The sequence below is a fragment of the Balaenoptera musculus genome, chromosome 7, assembly GCF_009873245.2.
Source record: "Balaenoptera musculus isolate JJ_BM4_2016_0621 chromosome 7, mBalMus1.pri.v3, whole genome shotgun sequence".
NCBI classification, from domain to species: Eukaryota; Metazoa; Chordata; class Mammalia; order Artiodactyla; family Balaenopteridae; genus Balaenoptera; species Balaenoptera musculus.
Genome location: NC_045791.1, coordinates 56,025,287 through 56,046,177, shown reverse-complemented (window position 1 = coordinate 56,046,177; position 20,891 = coordinate 56,025,287). Strand labels below are relative to the sequence as shown.

The 20,891-nt window shown below is 38.7% G+C and overlaps 1 protein-coding gene across 4 annotated transcripts in view; it reads left to right on the top strand.

The window, feature by feature from the left end:
- The first annotated feature begins 11,484 nt into the window (after positions 1-11,484).
- ATF2 (activating transcription factor 2) overlaps positions 11,485-20,891 on the top strand; it is a 79,823-nt gene continuing 70,416 nt past the window's right edge. For 2 of the 4 annotated variants that reach the window (XM_036857839.1, XM_036857838.1), the window contains exons 1-2: positions 11,508-11,644; positions 19,630-19,730. The gene's annotated coding sequence lies outside the window, so the exon portion shown is untranslated. Of the gene's footprint in view, positions 11,645-19,629; positions 19,731-20,891 lie in introns of all 4 variants that reach the window. The other 2 variants (XM_036857837.1, XM_036857840.1) reach the window with 2 other exon arrangements.

Here is a 20,891-nt window from a genome sequence, read left to right as displayed (position 1 = left end):
TCTGGTTGGTTAATCACCTAGTCTATGTTACATAACATCCTGGAACCTTCACTATTTTCTTAAATAGTACTACTCAGTATTTGAATTTAGCAATGTAAAGAAGTATTACATGTATTATATGACCCAGCAATTCCACAGCTTGGTATATACCCAAAAGAATTACAGGCATGCAAACAAAAACTATATACAGATGTTCATAGCAGCACTACTCACAATAGCCAAAAGGTAAAGACAACCTAATTGATGTTTGGATAAACTGATGATAAAATGTGGTATATCCATATAATGGAATATTATTCAGCCATAGAAAAGAAATGAGGCACTGATGAGCGTTACAACATGAGTGAACCTTGAAAACATGCTAAGTGAAAGAAGCCAAGCACAAAAGGCTGAATATTTACATGAAATATTCAGAATACGCAAATCCGTAGAGACAGGGGAATTCCTTGGTGGTCCAGTGGTTAGGACTGCGTGCTCTCACCGCCGAGGACCCAGGTTCAATCCCTGGTTGGGAAACTAAAATCCCACAAGCTGCGCAGTGCCACCAAAAAAAGAAAAAAAGTCCATAGAGACAGCAGATTAGTGGTTACTGAAGGCTAGTGGGAGTAGAGATTGGGAAGTAACTGCTTAATAGGTGTGGGAGTTCCTTTTGGGGTAACCAGTGTTCTGGTGATGGTTGTACAACATTGTGAATGTACTGAATGCCACTGAATTGTACACTTTAAAATGGTTAAAAGAAAATACATATCTTACTACAGTTTACGAAGAAGTACTGTACAATTAACACAAAGTCCATAGTGTAAAATCATATGAAATTTTTTAAGTCCTAGGGAAATACTTAGATTAACCAGCCCTCTGTTACAAGTTCATTTTAGGCCAAACAAACAAAAAACCTGCTTAGTGCTGGTTTGTTGTTTAAAGAGGCCTGAAACACTGATTCTGGAACAGGTTTCTTATAAGACATGCCCTTAGCTGAGGAAATCCCCTGAGAATGAAAAGGAAATTGTGCTGTGGCTGCCTGGCTTCCAAGTTACTGAGGAAAAAAAAATTCTTCAGAAAATCAGTATAACTTAGAAGTATAACCACAGGCGATTTTACCTTACTTGGAGTAACAAGTTTCTGACATTGAAAGTACATCACTGGAATACATCTATTTGACAGCAGAAATGTTTATTGTATGCCATTTTTGCAGCAAGTACTACCAGCCTTATAAGCAAATATTAATGGTGTATGCTTTTCACTAACTTCTTAGTTTCTGAAGAGAGGCCAATAAAGATGTTTTCGCATTGAAGACCAAATGAGTTTTCCATGTTGCTAAGTTTGGCCTGTTTAAAAACTCCAAGAGACAAGAGCACCCAAGAGTGGTAGAGTACTAATTCATCTGTATTTATTTAGAATACCTAAAGGTATTTCAGATTTCCAGGCATACTTCTTATTTGGTAACATGTTACCTTTCTTCATTGCAGGAATGTGGTATTTTTAATGCCTTTGGGATTAAACCAAAATACAGATTTGAGTATGAAGTGTATGTTTGAACTAAAGAAAAACTTGTCATCTAGCCCCAAACACTAGACATGTATGGAAATAACTAAAACTCAAAGTAGAATGCTGAGTTCCAGAAGAGTGGCAGTAAGTACTTAAGATGTTCAGGGGAGTAGAAAGAGTTTTCTAACGATGGAATCACATGAAGAAGAGTTATTTTTCTACAAATTAATATAAACCTTGAACTGGTGGAATGAAGAAAGGCCAGAATAAGAGGGTATCTTAGCTAGTGAATAGCATGTGGTAAGGTTCGTGAGAAACAGAGCTGCCTGGGTATGGTAGGGAAATAGTGTAAGATAAGGCTGCAAAGGTAAACTGGAGCCAAATTATGTAATTTGTTAGATGTAAAAGTGTGGGTTTTATTCATTTGACCACAGCCAGCCATTGAAGGTCTAGAGCCAAGAAAGTTTAATACAAGAACAGTGTAGGATAGACCGGAGCCAGTAATGGTCAGTGGTTGCTATAGTAGCTTTGCTGAGAGGCAACGAGGGTCCAGTCTAGGATGGCGGCAATGAGTATTTTTTTTAAAAGAGTCTACAAAAGTTGTATCAGTTGGATTTGATGGGAACCAGTTGGAGGAGGAGAGGGTACGTGCATCAAATAAGTGCCATTTCCTTTCCTAGGGACTTCATATACTATGTCATTTAACTTTCATGACAACCATGCAAAATTGGGATTGGTTTCCAAGATGCAGAGAAAAAAGGCTCAGAGGAGTTAAACAGTTCCCCAAATTACATAGCCATTAAGTGGCAAAGTCAGGATCCAAATTCAGGTCATCTTTGATTCCAAAGCCCATGCTTTGATTTTTAGTATGATTATCTTAGGAATGACAAGGAAAAAGTTGATTTGGGGGAAGTTAGTATGTTGTTTTGTTAGAGAATTGTAATACAAGATTGAAGCATACTCCTGAAGAGAGACTTGTGGGCTTGAAAAGGGGAAAGGCATGGTATATGATATGGAGTACATGTGAATAAAAGAAGTACAGAGCAGGAGTAAGGACAGTGACCACTTGTGCCCAAGGGAAGTCATGGCTCAGAAAGGACCTGAGAAGACCTTATGTTTACACATCAGGTTGATCCTTGGCACAGAGACAGCCTACAACAATAAATAAAAATAATAAAAAGTTCAAATCTTGGGGAAGGAGGAGAATCTGATTTCCAGGGATCCCACATTATTAGATTCAAATGTCCGGTTTTCAACAAAAAAATATCACAAAATATTCAAAGAAACAGGAAAGTGTGGTTCATTAAAAGGAAAAAAAAATCAACAGAATCTGCCCCTGAAGAAGACCTGATGGCAGATCTAATAGGCAAAGACTTTTAAACAACTGTCTTAAAGATCAAAGAACTAAAGGAAGATGTGGAGAAAGTCAAAAAAAGAAAAGTGAACTTTACAAAAGCTACAGTAATCAAAACGGTGGTGCTGGCGTAAAGATAGACATAATAGACCAATGGAATAGAATAGAGAGCCCAGAAATAAACCCTTGCATATATGGCCAAATAATTTTTTTACTCTTTTTTTTTTTAGTATAGTATAGTTGATTTACAATATTGTGTTAGTTTCAGGTGTACGGCAAAGTGATTCAATTATTTTTTTCAGATTATGTTCCATTATAGGTTATTACAAGGTATTGAATATAATTCCACATGCTATAGAGTAAATCCTTGTTGCTTATCTGTTTTATGTTCAGTAATTTGTATCTGTTAATCCCGTACTCCTAATTTGTCCCTTCTTCCCTCCCTCTCCCCTTTGGTAACCATAAGTTTGTTTTCTATGTGAGTCTGTTTCTGTTTTGTATGTAGATTCATTTGTATTGTTTTTTAGATTCCACATATAAGTGATATCATATATAGTACTTGTCTTTCTCTGTCTGACTTCACTACATATAATATTGTCTAGGTCCATCAATGTTGCTACAAAAGGCAATATTTCATGCTTTTTTATGGCTGAGTAATATTTTTTTGTAAAATAATTTTTGACAAAAATGCTAAGACCATTCAATGGAGAAAGGACAGTCTTTTCAGCAAATGATACTGGGAAAACTGGCTATCCACATGCAAAAGAAAAAAGCTGGACCCTTATTTAACACTGTATACAAAAATTAACTCAAAGTGAATTAAAGACTTAAATGTAAGACCTAAAATTATAAAACTCTTGGAAGAAAACAGGGCAAAGTTTGCAGGACATTGGATTTGGCAATGATTTCTTGGATATGACACCAAAGGCACAGGCAACAAAAGAAAAAAATAGATAAATTGGACATCATGAAAATTTTTTAAAATTTGTGCGATAAAAAAACCATCAACAGAGTAAAAAGGCAATCCACAGAATGGGAGAGAATATTTGTAAATCATATATCTGATAAGGGATTAATATCCAGACATATAGAGTACTCCCAAAACTCAACAACAACAAAAAAAACCCAATTTAAAAATGACCAAAGGACTTGAATAGACGTTTCTCCAAAAAAGATAGTCAAATGGCTAACAAGCACATGAAAAGATGCTCAACATCACTAATCATTAGGGAAATGCAAATCAAAACTACAGTGAGATACCATCAAGCACCCACTAGAATAGCTACTATCAAAGAAAAATGGAAAATAACAAATGTTGGCATTGATATGGAGAAAATGGAACCCTTGTGCACAGTAAGTAGGAATGTAAAATGGTATGGCTGCTGTAGAAAACAGTATGGTGTTCCTCAAAAAATTAGAAATAGAATTACCATATGACCCAGCAATTGCACTTCTGGGTATATACTCAAAAGAATCGAAAGCAAGGTCTTGAAGAGATATTTGTACACCCATAGTCATAGCAACGTTATTCACAATAGCTAAAATGGCAACCCAAGTGTCATCGATGGATGAATGGATAAACAAAATGTGGTATATACATACAGTGGAATATTTTTCAGCCTTAAAAAGAAGGAAATTCTGACACATGCAACACTGTGGATGAACCCTGAGGACATTATGCTAAGTGAAATAAGCCTGTCACAAAAAGACAAACACTGTATGATTTCATTTATATGAGGTACTTAAGAGTAGTCAAAATCATGGAGACAAAAGGTAGAATTGCGGTTGCTAGGGCCTGAGGTGGGGGAAATGAGGGGGGCAAGCAGCTATAGTTTAATGGGTATAGAGTTTTCGTTTACTAGATGAGAAGAGTTATGGAGATGGATGGTGGTGATGGTTGCACAACATTATGAATGTATTTATTACAATATGACTGAAATGTACACTTAAAATGGTTAAGATGGTAAATTTTGTGTGTATTTTATCAAAATTTTTTTAAAAGAGGGAGGGATCAAGGGCTCAGAGGTTGCAATAAGGTTGAAGATCCATTTCAGTAAGCGCCAAAAACCAGACAAGAAATTTTTTAAATTTCAGAGTTCAGATCTTAGAAGTAAGGTAGGTCCAAGGAATGACCAAATTTTGTGGTCAAGTTGTTAAGCGGCTAAAGTTGGGTAGAAATTAATGTCCTTGAAGTTAAGTTTAAGGAAAGATTGTAGAGAAATGGGAAATAAAAATAACCAAATAAACTATCTCATGCTTCTACTGCAAGTTTTAAATTCTGTTTGATAATTTTAGCCAATACGGTTTGTTTTGCATGTTAAGTAAGGAAAAGTTTGTATTGTTGCAGTACTATCCTCTGCAAAGCCTTTTAAAATATGTGATTTCTACACATGAAATTATAAATGAGTTGTTGAATTCTCCACATGCTGAGCATATATAAATTGCATAATTTCATGCTATTGCTCTACTGCTAATACTATGGACTTAAAGACTCTAACACATAGTCCATCAATTAGTTGCCCAATCCTTTACATTATTAGGGGCAAAAATTACTTTTTTTCAGATCTAATACCATTCTCCTCTGCCTCAACAAACACAGCAACATTATGCCTTAGCTTGCTTTGCTAGTTGACAAGTAGTAGTGAAAATTTGTCATAGTATAGGATTTATAAGAAACAATAGCATCTTTTAAGTAGTTTTTTAAAAAGTATTGGTAGATGGCACGCATTTATTTATACTTCTCTCTTTCCTCCACCTATCCCTATCCTACACTTCCCTCACACACACACTCACACACACACACAGACACACACGCAAGCTTACTCGTGCATTCTCCTGTAGGTTTTCTGGTGATGTGTATATATAATTTACGAGAGCATTGCTACTCAAAGTGATGTCCATGCATCAGCACCATTGGCATCACCTGGGAGCTTGTTAGAACTATAGGTTCTGTAGCCTCGCATCAGATCTTTTGAATCAGAATCTGAATTTTAACAAGGAACCCAGATGATCTGTATATACATAAAACTCAGAGTTTACAGTGCTTCTCAAAGAAGTACTACCAGAATACTATGATTTCCAGCATGTCATGACTCAGACCCCTTATCTTTAAAAAAGCTGTCAACTCGTTCATTGGAAGACTTGTTTCCTCCTCCCTATTGCAATGTACTGCTAATCCGTGATTCTTAAAGTGTGGTCTGAGAATTCTGAGGGCCCCAAGAGCCTTTCAGGGAGTTCATGAGGTCCTCCCTTTTCCATTTACATAGCTCTGTGAGGCTAGATTTTCATCATACACTTCAATCAAAACAACATATTGCAGCAGATCAAATGCAGAAGCAGATACAATAATGCAACTATCTTCTACTAAGGCATGACATAATGATTTGCAAAAACGAAAACAATGTCATTCTTCTATTTTTGTTTTAGAAAATATAATTATTTTTCCCCAAAGTGTTACTTATGTTAAGATGTTGTTATGAGGTGTAGGGTCCCAAAGTCAAAAAGTTTGAGAACCACTGGTCTAAATCTGTCAGTGAGAAAACAGGCTGCAATACACATCTCACTTACAAATCTATAGAAATGTCAATTTTGTAAATTGAGGGTAACCTGTCTCCCTAGGTCATATCCTTTCGGCTATCAATCTGTTTATAATCTCTAAAAATTGGCACAGGTTCCTGGCAAGAATCTGTACTTCTTTCTCCCAAATGATGTAAGTACTCTATCTCCTCTTATATGTTTTGTAACTTAGAGCTTCTTTCTCAAAGGAGCTTAAATTTTGAAGAGAGGAATTGACCTAAGATCAACAGGGACTTGTAAATCCAAGGGCTCCTGATTGTTCCGCCTAGTAGCATGAGCTAGCATCCTACAACTGATCTTGGCAGAAATTCCTAAGAGGACTCGTGGTTGTTGTCAGTGGCTGCTTTTTTAAAAAATCATTTAGTCAGCACTTCCCAGCCCTGGAAATTCCAGGATCTGCTCCTCTTATAGAAGAGTCCCAGGATTTGCTTCCTCAAAGCATAGGCTGCATAGGTTGGCTGAGTCTCTCAGATGCTGGACCGCTCAGTATTATTCCCTTAAGACTTGTATCTAAAGGGCAGTTCAAAGCATTTACCTACTTCTCTAGAGATATCTAAAATGTCTGTAGCTCTGAAGTCCTCTAAAGTTGTATCAAAGGAGTACGCTTATAATACTGCATGTTATCACACTCCTGCTCTATTTTCTCCATAGCACTTACCACTATTTAAATTATCTTAGTATTTATATATGTATTGTGTCATGCCCTCCTCCCACCATGAGGATCTCCTTAGAGGACTTTGTCTTTATTGTTGTAGTCACAGGGCCAGGAACAGTGCCTGGCATGTTCATGCTCAATAAATACTGACACTATGAATAATGAACTATAGAGACAGAGCATTTGGTTGACAGTTAACCTATGAGGCTGTGTCTAAGGTAAGAAGGTAACTGGAAAGAGCTAGGTATTAGTCTAAGGGCCCAGGAGGGTCCATATGACTAGACATTCCTTGGTTTCTGGCAGATAAGGAATTCACGGCTTTGGTATTATTTGGGCCTTAGGTTGACAAATAAACTAGTTGTGGGGAGTCATGAAGGGTAGACACAAATGACAGATAAAAGTCTATTCTGGGAGTGGTTCTATCTATTTTTACTGATAATTCAATAGTGTGTGGAAAACAGACTAGAATGATGACAAGCCCTCTTTATAAGGAGTGGGATGAGAGAGAGATAAGAGAAGGCATTGAGATGAGGGACAAAAACAAGGCCCTTAAATTCCATTCTCTCTCTTTGGGCTGGTGTCATTGAAGCTGGCATAAGCTTACTGGTGTAATTTGAAGATAAATACAGCCCTCTAGTTTTTCCCCACAATGCCACACACAGTTAATTATAAATTCTTTTGAGAAACCAAAGATTGGGGGTAGGAGGTGGACAGTGGTCTTCCTTGCACTTGAAATGTTCAGAATGGAAATTTCCATAGTGAGGACGGGTACTGAGAAGTAACTTATTACAGGTCATTTCATAAATATGCAAGAAAACCCTGGCTGTCATAGGGAGGGAGAGAAGATCTGCCATGAAATAGAAGCTACCAAAAAGTCAATTAAAATGTCTGCGGCCATGCTGTCCTCATCTCAGATATCAGGTGGGTGGATAATCATGTCCTGCTTCCTCCACCCCCTTCACACCACACAGACACACATACACACACCCTTCCTGATCCCACTGGGAAAATCCCAGCTGTACTGAGCTGCATCTTGAGGATACCTGTGAAAATATAGTCCAAGGAAGACATAAGGGAGGCCCTGGACTATGCTATGTTTTGTTTAGCTACAGACAAACAGAAACTATGTCTTATAAATTAAATCTTCCCTTTGCACTCTCTTTTCCTATATATATATATATATTTAGCAGAGTTTTAGTAGCATCCTTATGAGCAATAACAGATTGACAACCACATAATACTTCTAAACAAGGTGTAAATACCCCATTCTGTGGCATTGGGAAGGCTTTGAGAGCATTTAGAGGCCACCATTGTTTCTTGTGGTATTTAGTAATGGACATTTTTTTTGACAGAAATGAGGTTTTTTTAAAATTTATTTATTTTTGGCTGCGTTGGGTCTTCGTTGCTGCACGCGGGCTTTCTCTCTAGTTGCGGCGAGCCAGGGCTTCTCTTTGATGCGGTGCGCGGGCTTCTCTTTGTTGCAAAGCATGGGCTTCAGTAGCTGTGGCACGCAGGCTCAGTAGTTGTGGCGTATGGGCTTAGTTACTCTGCAGCATGTGGGATCTTCCCGGACCAGGGCTCAAACCCATGTCCCCTGCATTGGCAGGCGGATTCCCAACCACTGCGCCATGAGGGAAGTCCTGAGTTTTCTTAAAATAGCTTGTCTTTGTATCTAAGGAATACCAGTTTTATTCAGAATTCATGATGGGTTCTTAAAGGTGGTTCACCAGATCCTCACTAATTTTCTTAGGAGTAAGTTGGGTAGATACATGTGTGGAACAATAAGACAGGCAAAGAAGCAGTCCAGAATTTTCCTGCATTTGTAAAAAGAAGATTGTAGAGAACTTTAGGGCTGTTGGGGACATGGAGGAATGAGGAAGTGAGAAAAAAATTGAAAAGCAAAGCCTTTTATGAGGATATGCATAAACAGTGAGCTTATAATTATGTTCACAGGATCAGAACTGAAAATATTGACTACATTCATTTTGTCTACACTGAATGTTTTCTCCATTTGTAGAAGAAAAGCTATAGTGAAGGAACTGTTGTGGAACTAGAAGTATGTAGATAAAGTGAGTCACTTTGCTATGCCAGGCTGCCTACATGTATATATAACAGATCTGCATCCATTTCACCTATTTTTCCCTCTGACCTCCTTTATATTTTTTCATCCTTGGTATACTTTCTCTTTAGAAAATTAGCAAAACTACATTCTCACAACCGATCAGAGCACCATTTGTATTACTAAATGATTGTTCTCTTGTCTAAAAGGACTCCCAAAAGACTTTTTTAAAAATAACATGTTCTAGCTCATTATGTAATTATCTGCTTGTCAATGGACTGGAGAAGTAGGGATGAGGAGGAGAAATTTAAAACCAAACCTACTGCCAATTGAAAATGAATCAAACTGGAGAAGAGAATTTCAATTTTTTGATATAAGTGAATGGAAAATAATTGTTTTAAAAAGTCTATCTACTTTGAAATGCCATAACATTTATAACTCACTTGCTCACATTAGACATTTTGGGGGACGGAGAGAAGTGTCATTTTAGTGAATATATTCTAGACCTAACAATTTGTGATCTGTCAGTCGCACATTTTGTCCATCACCATGTTCATCATCAGTAATCTGAACTGCTGAGGTTTTAATAATCAGTACTACACTACACTAACACTACTACAATGTTACTAATGTAGAGATGGTACTTTCATTTTAACTTGAGACATAAACAGCGTCAATAATTTGGCTTCTTTCAGGTCTCTTGAGTAATGAAATTAGTTTTAAAAGAGGGGTGAGTTGGCTCACATACATGTATAGAGGCCAGAAACCTGCTAAAAGGTCCAGTGCCATTACAATGTCACTTTTACGCCAGATACCATTATTGAACTGCAGGTTCATTAACTCTCAAATACTATGCCCCACAATCTTCCAACAATTTCAGTTTCATTTGAGTTTGGAGATAATGTTTGAGTGCATTTAAAGTTCATATGTAAACTTAATACATAATTTTGCTATAGACTAGAAATCATCACTTAATAAGTGGAAAACAAGGCACTGAAAAAAACGTGCTTTTTAAAAAAATAATTAATGCAAATTTTCGCAGGGTCCCCATCATACTTTTCAAGGGTGCTAGGGTGTATTTATTGAAAAATCAATATCCCTGCCTTTAACATTTGAAACATTTAAGTTGTAAAGAGAATCATAGAGCAACATTAAGAAATATTTTCAGCACTTCTCTTTGTAGGAATGTATCTGTGTCAACTGAAGAGCAATAAATAGTCTTTTTTGTCCTTTATGTTAATCAAATGGTTACCTCCCTCCCCCTTCTTTTTAAACAGCTACTTTCAAAGCTTGACAAATATTTCCTAGGCATTGCATCGGCCTATTAAGCAGTAGGATAGTATTATGGAAAGAGTGCTATTTCTACGCCGTATTAATTTGGTGTCCTTTGGTCCTCTCTTAAGTGTTAATACGGAGTTGTTGATGTTTTAAAGGTTTGGAATTATCTCTACTAAAATTGATATATTTTTATCTATAACTACTAAGTAAAGGAAAATTGATAAAATAGGATACACCATAATATGGAGGATTTTTCTCTTGCACTATCTTAAGTTAGGGAGATATAGTGGAAGGCACTGTATTTCCTTTTAGTAAGTTACTTAGAACATAATTATATGCTAACATCATACACTGTACTGGGCGCTAAGAGCCTGAGGAATCAGTTCCAGCTACAGCTTAGTAAAATTCGAACAAACGCCATTCATGGTAAAGGCTTTTTCATTTATTTCGGAACTGACATCTTGCTTCCCCGTTTCAGGCGCGTAGGGGGCTTAGGGGGTAATTTCCAGCAAACTCCGCGTCTTCTAAACCGAAGCTCTCCTTCTCAGGCTTCAGTGCAGCCGGAAGGTGGGTTTCGGTGCGCGCCTCCCTGCGCTTTACCCTCCTTCCTACCAAGGGCCGGGAAGTGACAGCAACGGAAATACCAGGTTACCGGAGATGGGCTCAGAGGATTCCTCCTGCTTTCTCTCCCGCCACCCGCAGCCTTCCCAGAGTTCACCTTTCCTCCCTGCACACCATCAACCTCCTCACGCGACCTCAACATCCACCTGCTCCAGCGCCCTACACTCGCGCCCACCTCCAGCCGGCTGCCAATCACACCCTTCCGCAGCTCCCGGGTACAGAGACTCCACTCTTCTAACTCTCTGGTCCCGCCCCCTCCAGAACTGCTTCCCGCCCTTCGGGTTCTGTACCCAATAACCAGCGCCCGAGTATTCTTTGGTTCCCGCCCGCTTCCTTAAGCCTGACTGAACCGCCTGATCCGGAGGCGCTCTGTCTGAAGGAAGGCAAGAAGGGGCGTGTGCGTGGAGGGGAGGGGCGCGAGAAGAAAGGAGGGATGCCGGGAGTGGGGCGGAGAGAAGGGTTGTCAGTCCGATCTCGCGAGAGAGGACGGAAGCCTGTGGGAGCCCGTGGCCTTTAAAGTGCGGTTCAGTCCTTTCCTCCAGGGGTGGTTTGTAAACACCGCTGAGCTCGGGTCTCCCCAGCGACCGAAAGAAGCATGAACTAGTGACCTGGAAAGGTGAGTAGTGATGAGGAGAGGGCCGCAGGACTGGAGACTGTAGGGATACGGAGAAAGAAGGCACTAACATGGCGACGTCGCTCACCATAGTCCCCACCCCCCGCTTCCCATCACCTCGGGCGCTCCTGCCCGTGCCTAGCCCTCGGGGCGGCTGTGGCTGTGCTGCAGCTTTAGCGGCCCGCGCGGCGTCGGCTTAGGGAGCCCGGCGGGCCAGGCCGGACCGTTAGGTAACTGGCGTTTGTTGTTCCGGCCCCTCCCCGCTCGCGCGCTTTCCTGAAGAGGAGGAAAAAGGAATAACGGCTCCTCTTAGACCCCTCCCCCTGATATATCGTCCCCTTGTCTGGTCAGTTCGGAGATCCCTGGGGCACACGTCGGATTTGCCGAGGGTGCAGGGAGAGCCCCCTTCAGTCCTTGGGTTGAACAGGAAGAGGGCCGGCTCTGGTCTCCCCACTCAGTGGTTGGGGACTGTATGTGATGGTGGCGAGGGGAAGGATCAGGAGGCGCGGCTGAAAACAGGGTCAGGGTCTCCGGCCGCGGTGGGAGCTGATGGAACAAATGGTATGCAGAACCTGGGAGCTGGAAGTCTCGGCCTTTTCTGTCCTTTCTGCCCCTTCACACTCCCGCCACCCCCCTCTTTTTCCAGATGGGGCGGGGCTGAGGTGCGGGTGCAGATAGATTCTGGTATTCCCCCCCCTTTTTTTTTTTTTTTAACCTTTCTGGGTGGACTGCAAACGTTCTGTAGGGAAATCACCTGTGCTTTTTTTTTTAATTGATGTCCTGGGGACCAGGGCCGAGAGTGTGTTTTCTGTGTTCGCTGGTTGAACTGACGCTAGAAGGAGGCAGAGGACGGAAGAGATGGGGACTATTTTTGTGTCTTTAGGTAGTATAAAATTGTCTTTGCTTAATGAAGAGTTTTAAAACTGGTCAGGCCAAGAGCAAAACTACTGTGAATATGATGGAGTAAAAGGGGTTACTCCTGATGGACCTTAGGCCTATTGACTAATCCGTAAATTATTATGTGAAAGTTACAATTTCTTAGGAATTTAAAATTTTGGAGACAGTAACAGTAAATAAATTTAATGTATATATTTGAAATCAGAACAAAAACTGTTTCTCTGAGCACGTTTTTTGTCCTATCTGAAGAAATTTATAACCACTGTCAGTAATAGTCTTTCTAGGCATAATGTGAAAGCCTGTATCCTTGGTCTGTTGTACCAAAACTGTGAAGGTGAGAAACTTGTTAAAAAGTCACCCCAGTAGGGTTAAGTGTCCTGAACGACAAGTGCAATAGCAATGATATTTTGTAATTAAATTTAAATTTGTTACAGTGACTTGAAAAATCCACTGTAAAAACTGTTTTCAAAACTGCAGGAACAAAGTGTGTTCAAAAATAGAGATGCCCTTCTTCAGATCAAGAAAGAAAAAAGTTAATGGAACTTTAAGGTCATTGATAATTGAATCCTAATCTTTGTAAAATAGTTTGTAAGAATATTCCAAATTTACAGTGCTGTGTATGCTGCTTTCCTAAGACATGTTTAATCTTGTTCTGAGAGGATGCTACTGCCATTAAGTTTTTAATTATTTAAACTATAATATTGTAATTTAGAACATAGGTGTTTGTTTTTTATTTGTTTGTTTGTTTATTTATTTATTTATTTTTGGCTGCGTTGGGTCTTCGTTGCTGCATGCGAGCTTTCTCTAGTTGTGGTGAGCGGGGGCTACTCTTCGTTGCGGGGCGCGGGCTTCTCATTGCGGTGGCTTCTCTTGTTGCGGAGCGTGGACTCTAGGCGCGCGGGCTTCAGTAGTTGTGGCACGTGGGCTCAGTAGTTGTGGCACATGGGCTTAGTTGTTCCGCAGCGTGTGGGATCTTCTCAGACCAGGGCTTGAACCCGTGTCCCCTGCATTGGCAGGCAGATTCTTAACCACTGCGCCACCAGGGAAGTCCCTAAAATTGCCTCAATTTTAAATGTCCAACAGGAAAATAACTTTAAGTTTCTGCCTGTTTTAACATTGAATTAAGCATCTCTGTGCATAGATCTTTTATTTTGAATTGTTTCTGTAGATACCAATCTCAAATGAGATTCTAGGTCAAAGGATATAAATGTTTCTACAGTTGCCAAATTTTTGCCTCCCCAAAGAGTTGAGCAAGTTTACACTGTCATCAGAATGTTACTGCATCAACTTTGTCATAATTTTACCAACTTCGGAGTTGCGCTTATTAAAAAAAGTAGGATTACTTAGCTAGGAATTATTAATGTGAGTAAGTGACATTATTTAGAAGTTTTATTTATTTGACTATATCAGTCTGTAGTTATTTGTCTGCCAGTGATCTGTGTGCTGGGACAGATATTGTATATTTCATATTTTCTGTCATTTCACTGATTTTATTTCTCTTAAAGATTACTGAAACTTTTGACATCCTAGTAACAATAATCCTTAAATTTTCTGCAGTTTTACATAGTTTACACATTGGATGTCTTATGCTAGTTTGTTTTAATGTAAGAGCTTCTTTCTGAACTATACATTTGTGAATTATTAAACTTAATAATGACATTCCATATAGGTAACCCTTCAAATAAAGAATATGTATGTTACAGCCAAATTGACTGTGTTTTTGTTTCCTCAGTATTATGTTCTGGCTCATTGTAAGTATATAAGCAATGTTTTAGGGTAGTTACTAATCAGGTTGTCATGAGTCTACCACTTATTATCTGTGTCACCTTGGGCAAGTAATATAACTTCTCTGTGCCTCAGTTTCCTTATCTTTAAAGATAATACTTAACTCATAGCCTTGTTGTGAACATTCAGATATTTAATGTATATACAATGCTTGAAACAGTGTCAGGAACTTAATGAGTACTCAGTATATGGTATGGTAATTATAATTGTTAAAGTTCATTCAAAAATAATAATAATCCATCACAACCCCAACAGGCATGCATGTGGTGTGGCTTGAAGGCAGTACAGCAGCCATCTATTTGGTAGCTTTGGCAATAATGTTGAGTTTTCCCTAGGAACTTACAGTTTGTGGTGGAACTTATAATACTACCTTAGAATTTTCATAAATCCATGTGAGAGAATAGCTTGTAGTTTTTGTTCCATATACATCCCTTCTTCCCAAGTGGGACTTTTTCTATATAAAACTCATGCAGTGTAGCATATCCACATTTTGAGATGATAAAGTCATGATGCTATGATTTGCATGCAATCCAGTTGTCATTTTCTTCTGCTCCACCAATCCCACTATAGACATTTCTGTGAGACCTTTCATTTCTTCCTCTCTATAGTGGAAGAGATGATTAAATTACAACATCATACTTCTAATGTTTGTTCTTTTGATTTCTTTACTAATTAATATAAGTACAGCATCATTTCTCAATCATGGTGTTGAGAGTCACTAGTATCTTTTATCATTGTAAGATAGGTTTTAATGATTGTTGAAGTGTGGATGTTGGATTGAGGGTTACTTCTGAGGTAATATCTCTTTCATTTACCTGAATTTTGATGTACTTTGCATGGTGTGGGGGGAGGTAAGCTTACTAGTGTTGTAATGGGAATTGTACATAATCTGTATCTTATTTGTGCCCTCTTCATAATGCGAAATTATTATTGATGTACTCCTAAGAGGTGATTATGAATTATTGTAATTCTTGGTGAGCTGTGAGTTTCTATTTCTATTTATTCTTTTTACTTTTACAAAGATAAGTTTTTAGTGAGGAAAAGCAATGATCAATAGGTACATTTTATACATCTACCTTGAGCAAAAATAATGCTATGGACATTATTTTGTATAACTGATATGATTACCAAATCTAAAATGATGTTATTAGTAAAAACTTTCATTAGCACTGTTCATATTCATAACCATTAATCTGTAAATTCTTTGTATTTATATATTTCTAATGTTGTTCTGTTGTAATTTTAAACTATAAAACAAGAACTTGCTTACCTTAATTCACCTAGGAGTTAAAGGTCTGGGAATAATCAAGACTCACTTGAAAAAATGAAGTTTGACTTAAAAATTGGACTACTGATATTATTAAATAATATTTTGAGATACTGGGCTGATTTCACTATTCACATACAGTCATCCCTTGGCATCTGTGGGGTTCGGTTCCAGGATCCTCTGCAGATACCAAAATCTGTTGACGCTCAAGTCCCTTATATAAAATGGCATTGTATTTGCATATAAACTAAGTACATCCTCCCATATTCTTTAAACCGTCTCTACATTACTTATGATACCTAATACAATGTAAATGCTATGTAAATAGTTGCCAGTCAGGAGGCAAATACAAGATTTGCTTTTTGGAACTTTCTGGAATTTCTTCCCCCCAAATATTTTTGATCTGAGGTTTGTTGAATCCGGAGGGCCAACTGCACTCATAATGTACTTTCATGAATACAGTATTGAGAAAAGTCTGTGGTGCTCTTCATGTATCCCATCAACTTTGAGGAATTTCATCAAAACTTTGGTATATTCTTGGGAGTTGTGATATGTATGAAGAACATCTGTCATGTCTCCTGTGAGTGGGGAACAATTAAAAACTGCTGCTTTCCTCATTAAAGCTGAACTTATATTTTTCTCACTTCCTTACATTGATGAAGTAAAACATTATGTACCAAATAACCTTATGGGATAACATCGAATTCATGGGTTAAAGATTAATGTAAAAATCTTCTGTCTAAAAGTTAAACTATGTAGTTCTCAGCTTCTGGCTTTAACAGTAAAGAAGGTAGTAAGATTTAGATTAATTAAGTATTAGGAAAATGTACATTTAAAGTCAAAATACAGTAAAACTTCTAATAAACTGAACAGATACTATATGAGTGCCATGCACTGTACTTGATATATTTTACATATACAGTATTATTTTCAATTATTATTTTTGACAATCCTGAAACTAGTATATTTTTTCTTCCTGGAGAGGATAGTAGTGAAATCATACCATTTAAATTTTTCCTAATTTAGAAACTCAAAGGGGAATGAATTCCTACTAGCTTATAGCTACAGGTTTTCAACTTCTTAGGTTTAAGTTCGTTATTATGACCATATTGCTGTTCCTAGTGAGAGCTCTAGGATCGTTTCTTGGCATTTTGTGGCACTTACCAAGATATGAGAAGGAAATTAGAGCACAGAGAAAACTCTGAATCTGTGTGGTTCCTTGGGCTACAAGCCTATCCTCCTGAGTACACTAGCATTTTTGCTTACTTTATTTTCTATTCCTGTTTCACAAATCACTACATACTTTGCATCATAAAACAACCCAAATTTATCTCATAGTTTTTGTTTGTCAGAAGTCCAGGTGGGCTCAGCTGGGCCCACTACATAGGGTCTTACAAAGCCAAAATCAGTATGTTAGCAGAGCTGCATTCTTTCTTTTTGGAGTCTCTGAGGAAGAATCCACTTCCCAGTTCATTTGGATTGTTGACTACATACAGTTTTAAGACTGAGGTCCCTCTTTCCTTGCTGTCAGCCAGGGCTAGTCTTCACTCATAGAAGTTGAAATGCTTTCAGTGCTGCCCCCTCCAGTAATGGCAGGTAAAGTCTCTCTCATGCTTATCTCTGACTTCTGCTACTGCCAAAATCTCTCTGACAGAGAAAGTTCTTCACTGTTACTGGATCATGTGATTAGATTGGGCCATCTGGATAACCCAGGATAATCTCCCTATTTTAGAATCTGTGATAATTTTTACATCTGCAAAGTCCATTTTGCTATGTAACATAACCTATTTGTAAGTTCCAGGGATTGGGGTGTGGACATCTTTGGGGGGCCATTCTGCCTAGTACACTCATATATATACTCTTGAAAAGAAATTTGATAAACTGTGTACTCTTGCACATTTCTAAGTTGATTCCTCAAATATTTCTTCATGAGTTTAGATAGTTGAAAGAAGTATAATTTCTGGTTTTTCAAGATATTGACACCATTCTTTTATAAGTACAGTTGATCCTTGAACAACATGGGTTTGAACTGCGTGGATCCACTTATATGTGGATTATTTTCAGTAGTAAGTACAGTTATCCCACAGAGCCATTTGTCTTTTGAATTGCTGCTCCATTCATAGTCCCAAATTTACATTTGTCTAGCTAAATACCCTGTTCTGGTCCCTTTTCCTTTAAGGAACAGTCTGTATATAAAACAATTTTGTTGCCGATTTTGAAATGAGAGTCCTTATAGCTTTTGGTATTTGCATCAAAAGTTTTAAACATATTAAGGCTGTTTTGGCCAACCTTATTCAAGGTAAAGTGCAACCCTTCTTTTCAACAGTCTGTGCAATAAGGAAATCTCCAAGTTCATACTTGGCCCTCATGCATGGGAGCTCAGCCCTCAGGTAAGGGAAGGTCAACTTTCCCTTTAACATCTCGCTCCTGGGATCGCTGCCTTTTCCTAATGCAATTAGCAACTGAACTTTCTGCCAAGTTCTTGCCCAATCTCACCTTAGGCACTCCATTACTTACCTAACGGTCCCATGTAATCATTCCTAAGTTTTGTGGACTGCCTAGTGAGTTTATCTTCCTAAACTACAACTATTTAGGTTGTTGCTTTACTCTTGTATTGTTATTCTGGTCTTCAGATAGTTTTCCTTCTTACTCTGTCACCTACAGATTGGTCTTGCATATTTAGAGAAGTCCTTATTAACATTGGTCTTGCTCCTTGGCCACTGGCAGGAGTTTCTGCCTTTGAAAGCTCCCTTCAGTGGACTGATAAGACATCTCTACAAGGTATCCAACAATCTTACATTTTAGAATGAGCTGCATATGATGACAGAAACAACTAATTGTCCACCAATATTCATTCTCTTCTTTTTCCTTATTGTAGATGCTCCAGTTTTTTTTTCTAAGCATATGGTGAAATAAAGAATGTATTTCTCAGCTTCCTGGCTAGCTATGGCCATGTGATTTAAGTTCTGGCCAGAATAGAAGTTTCCTGTAAGATTTCTGAAAAGTGTCCTTAAAGGGAGGCTATCTCTCATCTCCCCATTTTCCTTCCTGCCATTTGATGTGATGGCTAGACCTTGAGCAGTTATTTTAAACCATGAAGAGGACGCCACATGTTGAGGATGGCAGAACAACAAAACAGAAGGAGCCTGGGTTCCCAGTGATCATGGTTCTCGACTGCCTGTGTTCTTGTGAGAGAAATAAACTTCTGACTCATTTAAGCCATTGTTATTTTGAGTTTTCTCACTCACAGCTGAACCTAATCCTAACTGATACAGGCATAAAAAAGTCATTTCCAAATAAGAAGCACCTAAACAGTTGTGTGAAACACACTGACACAAGAAGAACCATTAACCTCCACTCTTAAGAATTTTGACGCTCAAGATTCAGCACTGCCGTTTTGCGGATCAGCTGTGACTACCTCTTCCTTCTGTTATATTAAAAAGTTTTACTTTTCTCTTTTCACCAAGATTCCATTGCCATGCTTCCATCCTTGAAACTGTTACACATCTGATAGGTGGCAGTGTGCCAGGAATTATGGGAGGCCACAAGGTAAACATCTTCCTGGAGCATTAAAGATTTTGCAGGGAACCTTAATTTTTATACTAAAAAATAACGGAATGGAAGGCAAAATGCATTTTAAAATATAAAATAAACATTTACAAATTTTTGTAGTGGAGTTATTTATTTATTTATTTAAATTTATTTATTTTTGGCTGTGTTGGGTCTTCGTTGCTGCGTGCAGGCTTTCTCTGGTTGTGTTCATTGCGGTGCGTGGGCTTCTCGCCGTGGCTTCTCTCGTTGCAGAGCACGGGCTCTAGGCGCACGGGTTTCAGTAGTTGCGGCAGGCGGGCTCAGTAGTTGTGGCGCCCGGGCTTAGTTGCTCCACTGCATGTGGGATCTTCCCGGACCAGGGATCGAACCCGTGTCCTCTGCATTGGCTGGCAGATTCTTAACCACTGCGCCACCAGGGAAGTCCCTGGAGTTATTTAGATTTTGCAGAGTAATGAGTTTGCTCTTTTCTGCCTCTCCTTTGCCCTAGGGATACTTCGATGGAAACTTGAGAAGCACTGCTTACATGATTAGAGTTGAGGGATTCCTGGCAGAAGAGTAAATAAAGCTCATGGCCCACCAGCTAGAAAGGTAAGAAATTTTAAGCTTTTACTGCAAAAGTGGTCTTTTATTTTGTGATTGTCTCTCAAATGTTATTAAGTTCAAGAGGTGTTTCCAGACGGTAGTCCTCAGAATGCTAGTTGTCCTACCATATTGAGAGTGTTTAGTAAAAAAAAATTCCTAAGGTTCAGCAAATTTGGAAATATCCTTTTGGAGCTACAGTGCATATTAGCATATAAAAGCACACTGAAGACTTTACATAAAAATACATAATTTTGTTTAACCCAGAGGGTCCTAAACTTGTCTGACTAGGGAGCCCTCTGTAGCAAAGAGTTCCAATATTAAAGTCCCAACTCTCCTAGGATTTTGTAAGGATAGTAACAGGAGTTAATCCTTGAGATATTTTCTATATTTCAAAAATATTTTGGACAGAAAGTCCTACCCTCTTGCATGTGCTCGATAAATATTTATTGGCTGAATAAGTAAATGAGACATCCGAATTTCAGGGTAGGGGGATAGTGGATGGAGGAAGATCAGAGGTGAGTGGTATTAACTAAGAAAGGAACAGATGAGTGGGAAGTAAGAGCACGCTAGGCTGAGAGAGGGAGCTGATTAAAAGTCTGCCTAACTAGAGCCAAGAGATCAAGGTATCATAAGACTGGGGTGGGTGGCAGAGGTGAGTCCACGCAAGGGTCTGCAGACAGTGTTAAGGATTAGAGGCCTTATCATAAGAACATTTTTTTCCGTAACTTGTCCTTTCCTCTCATTTTGACTGGCACTGCTTGAGTATAAACCATCATTCTCTTTCCTGAATCTAGTAGTAACGTGTACTGGTTTTCTTATGCATAGCGTTACTCTCACCAATCCATCCTCCACACTTCCATTAGAGATGTTGTAGAAATGCCCCTTTGATTATCTAATTCACCTATTTAAAATCTTTCCATTTTTTACAGCAGGATTAAGCAAACTTTTTCTTTAAAGAGGCAGATAGTAAGATTTTTAGGCTTTATGGGGGTCACATAATAGTCTCTGTTGCTTCTTCTTCCCTACCCACTTACATTTAAAAAACGGAAAAACTTTCTTAGCTCAACATTTTGGTGCAGGGCCATAGTTTATAACCTCAGGGTGTGGGTGGGATGGGGGAGTGAGGTTGGACTCCAAACTCCTTACTGGGGTATTAAAGGCCCTTTG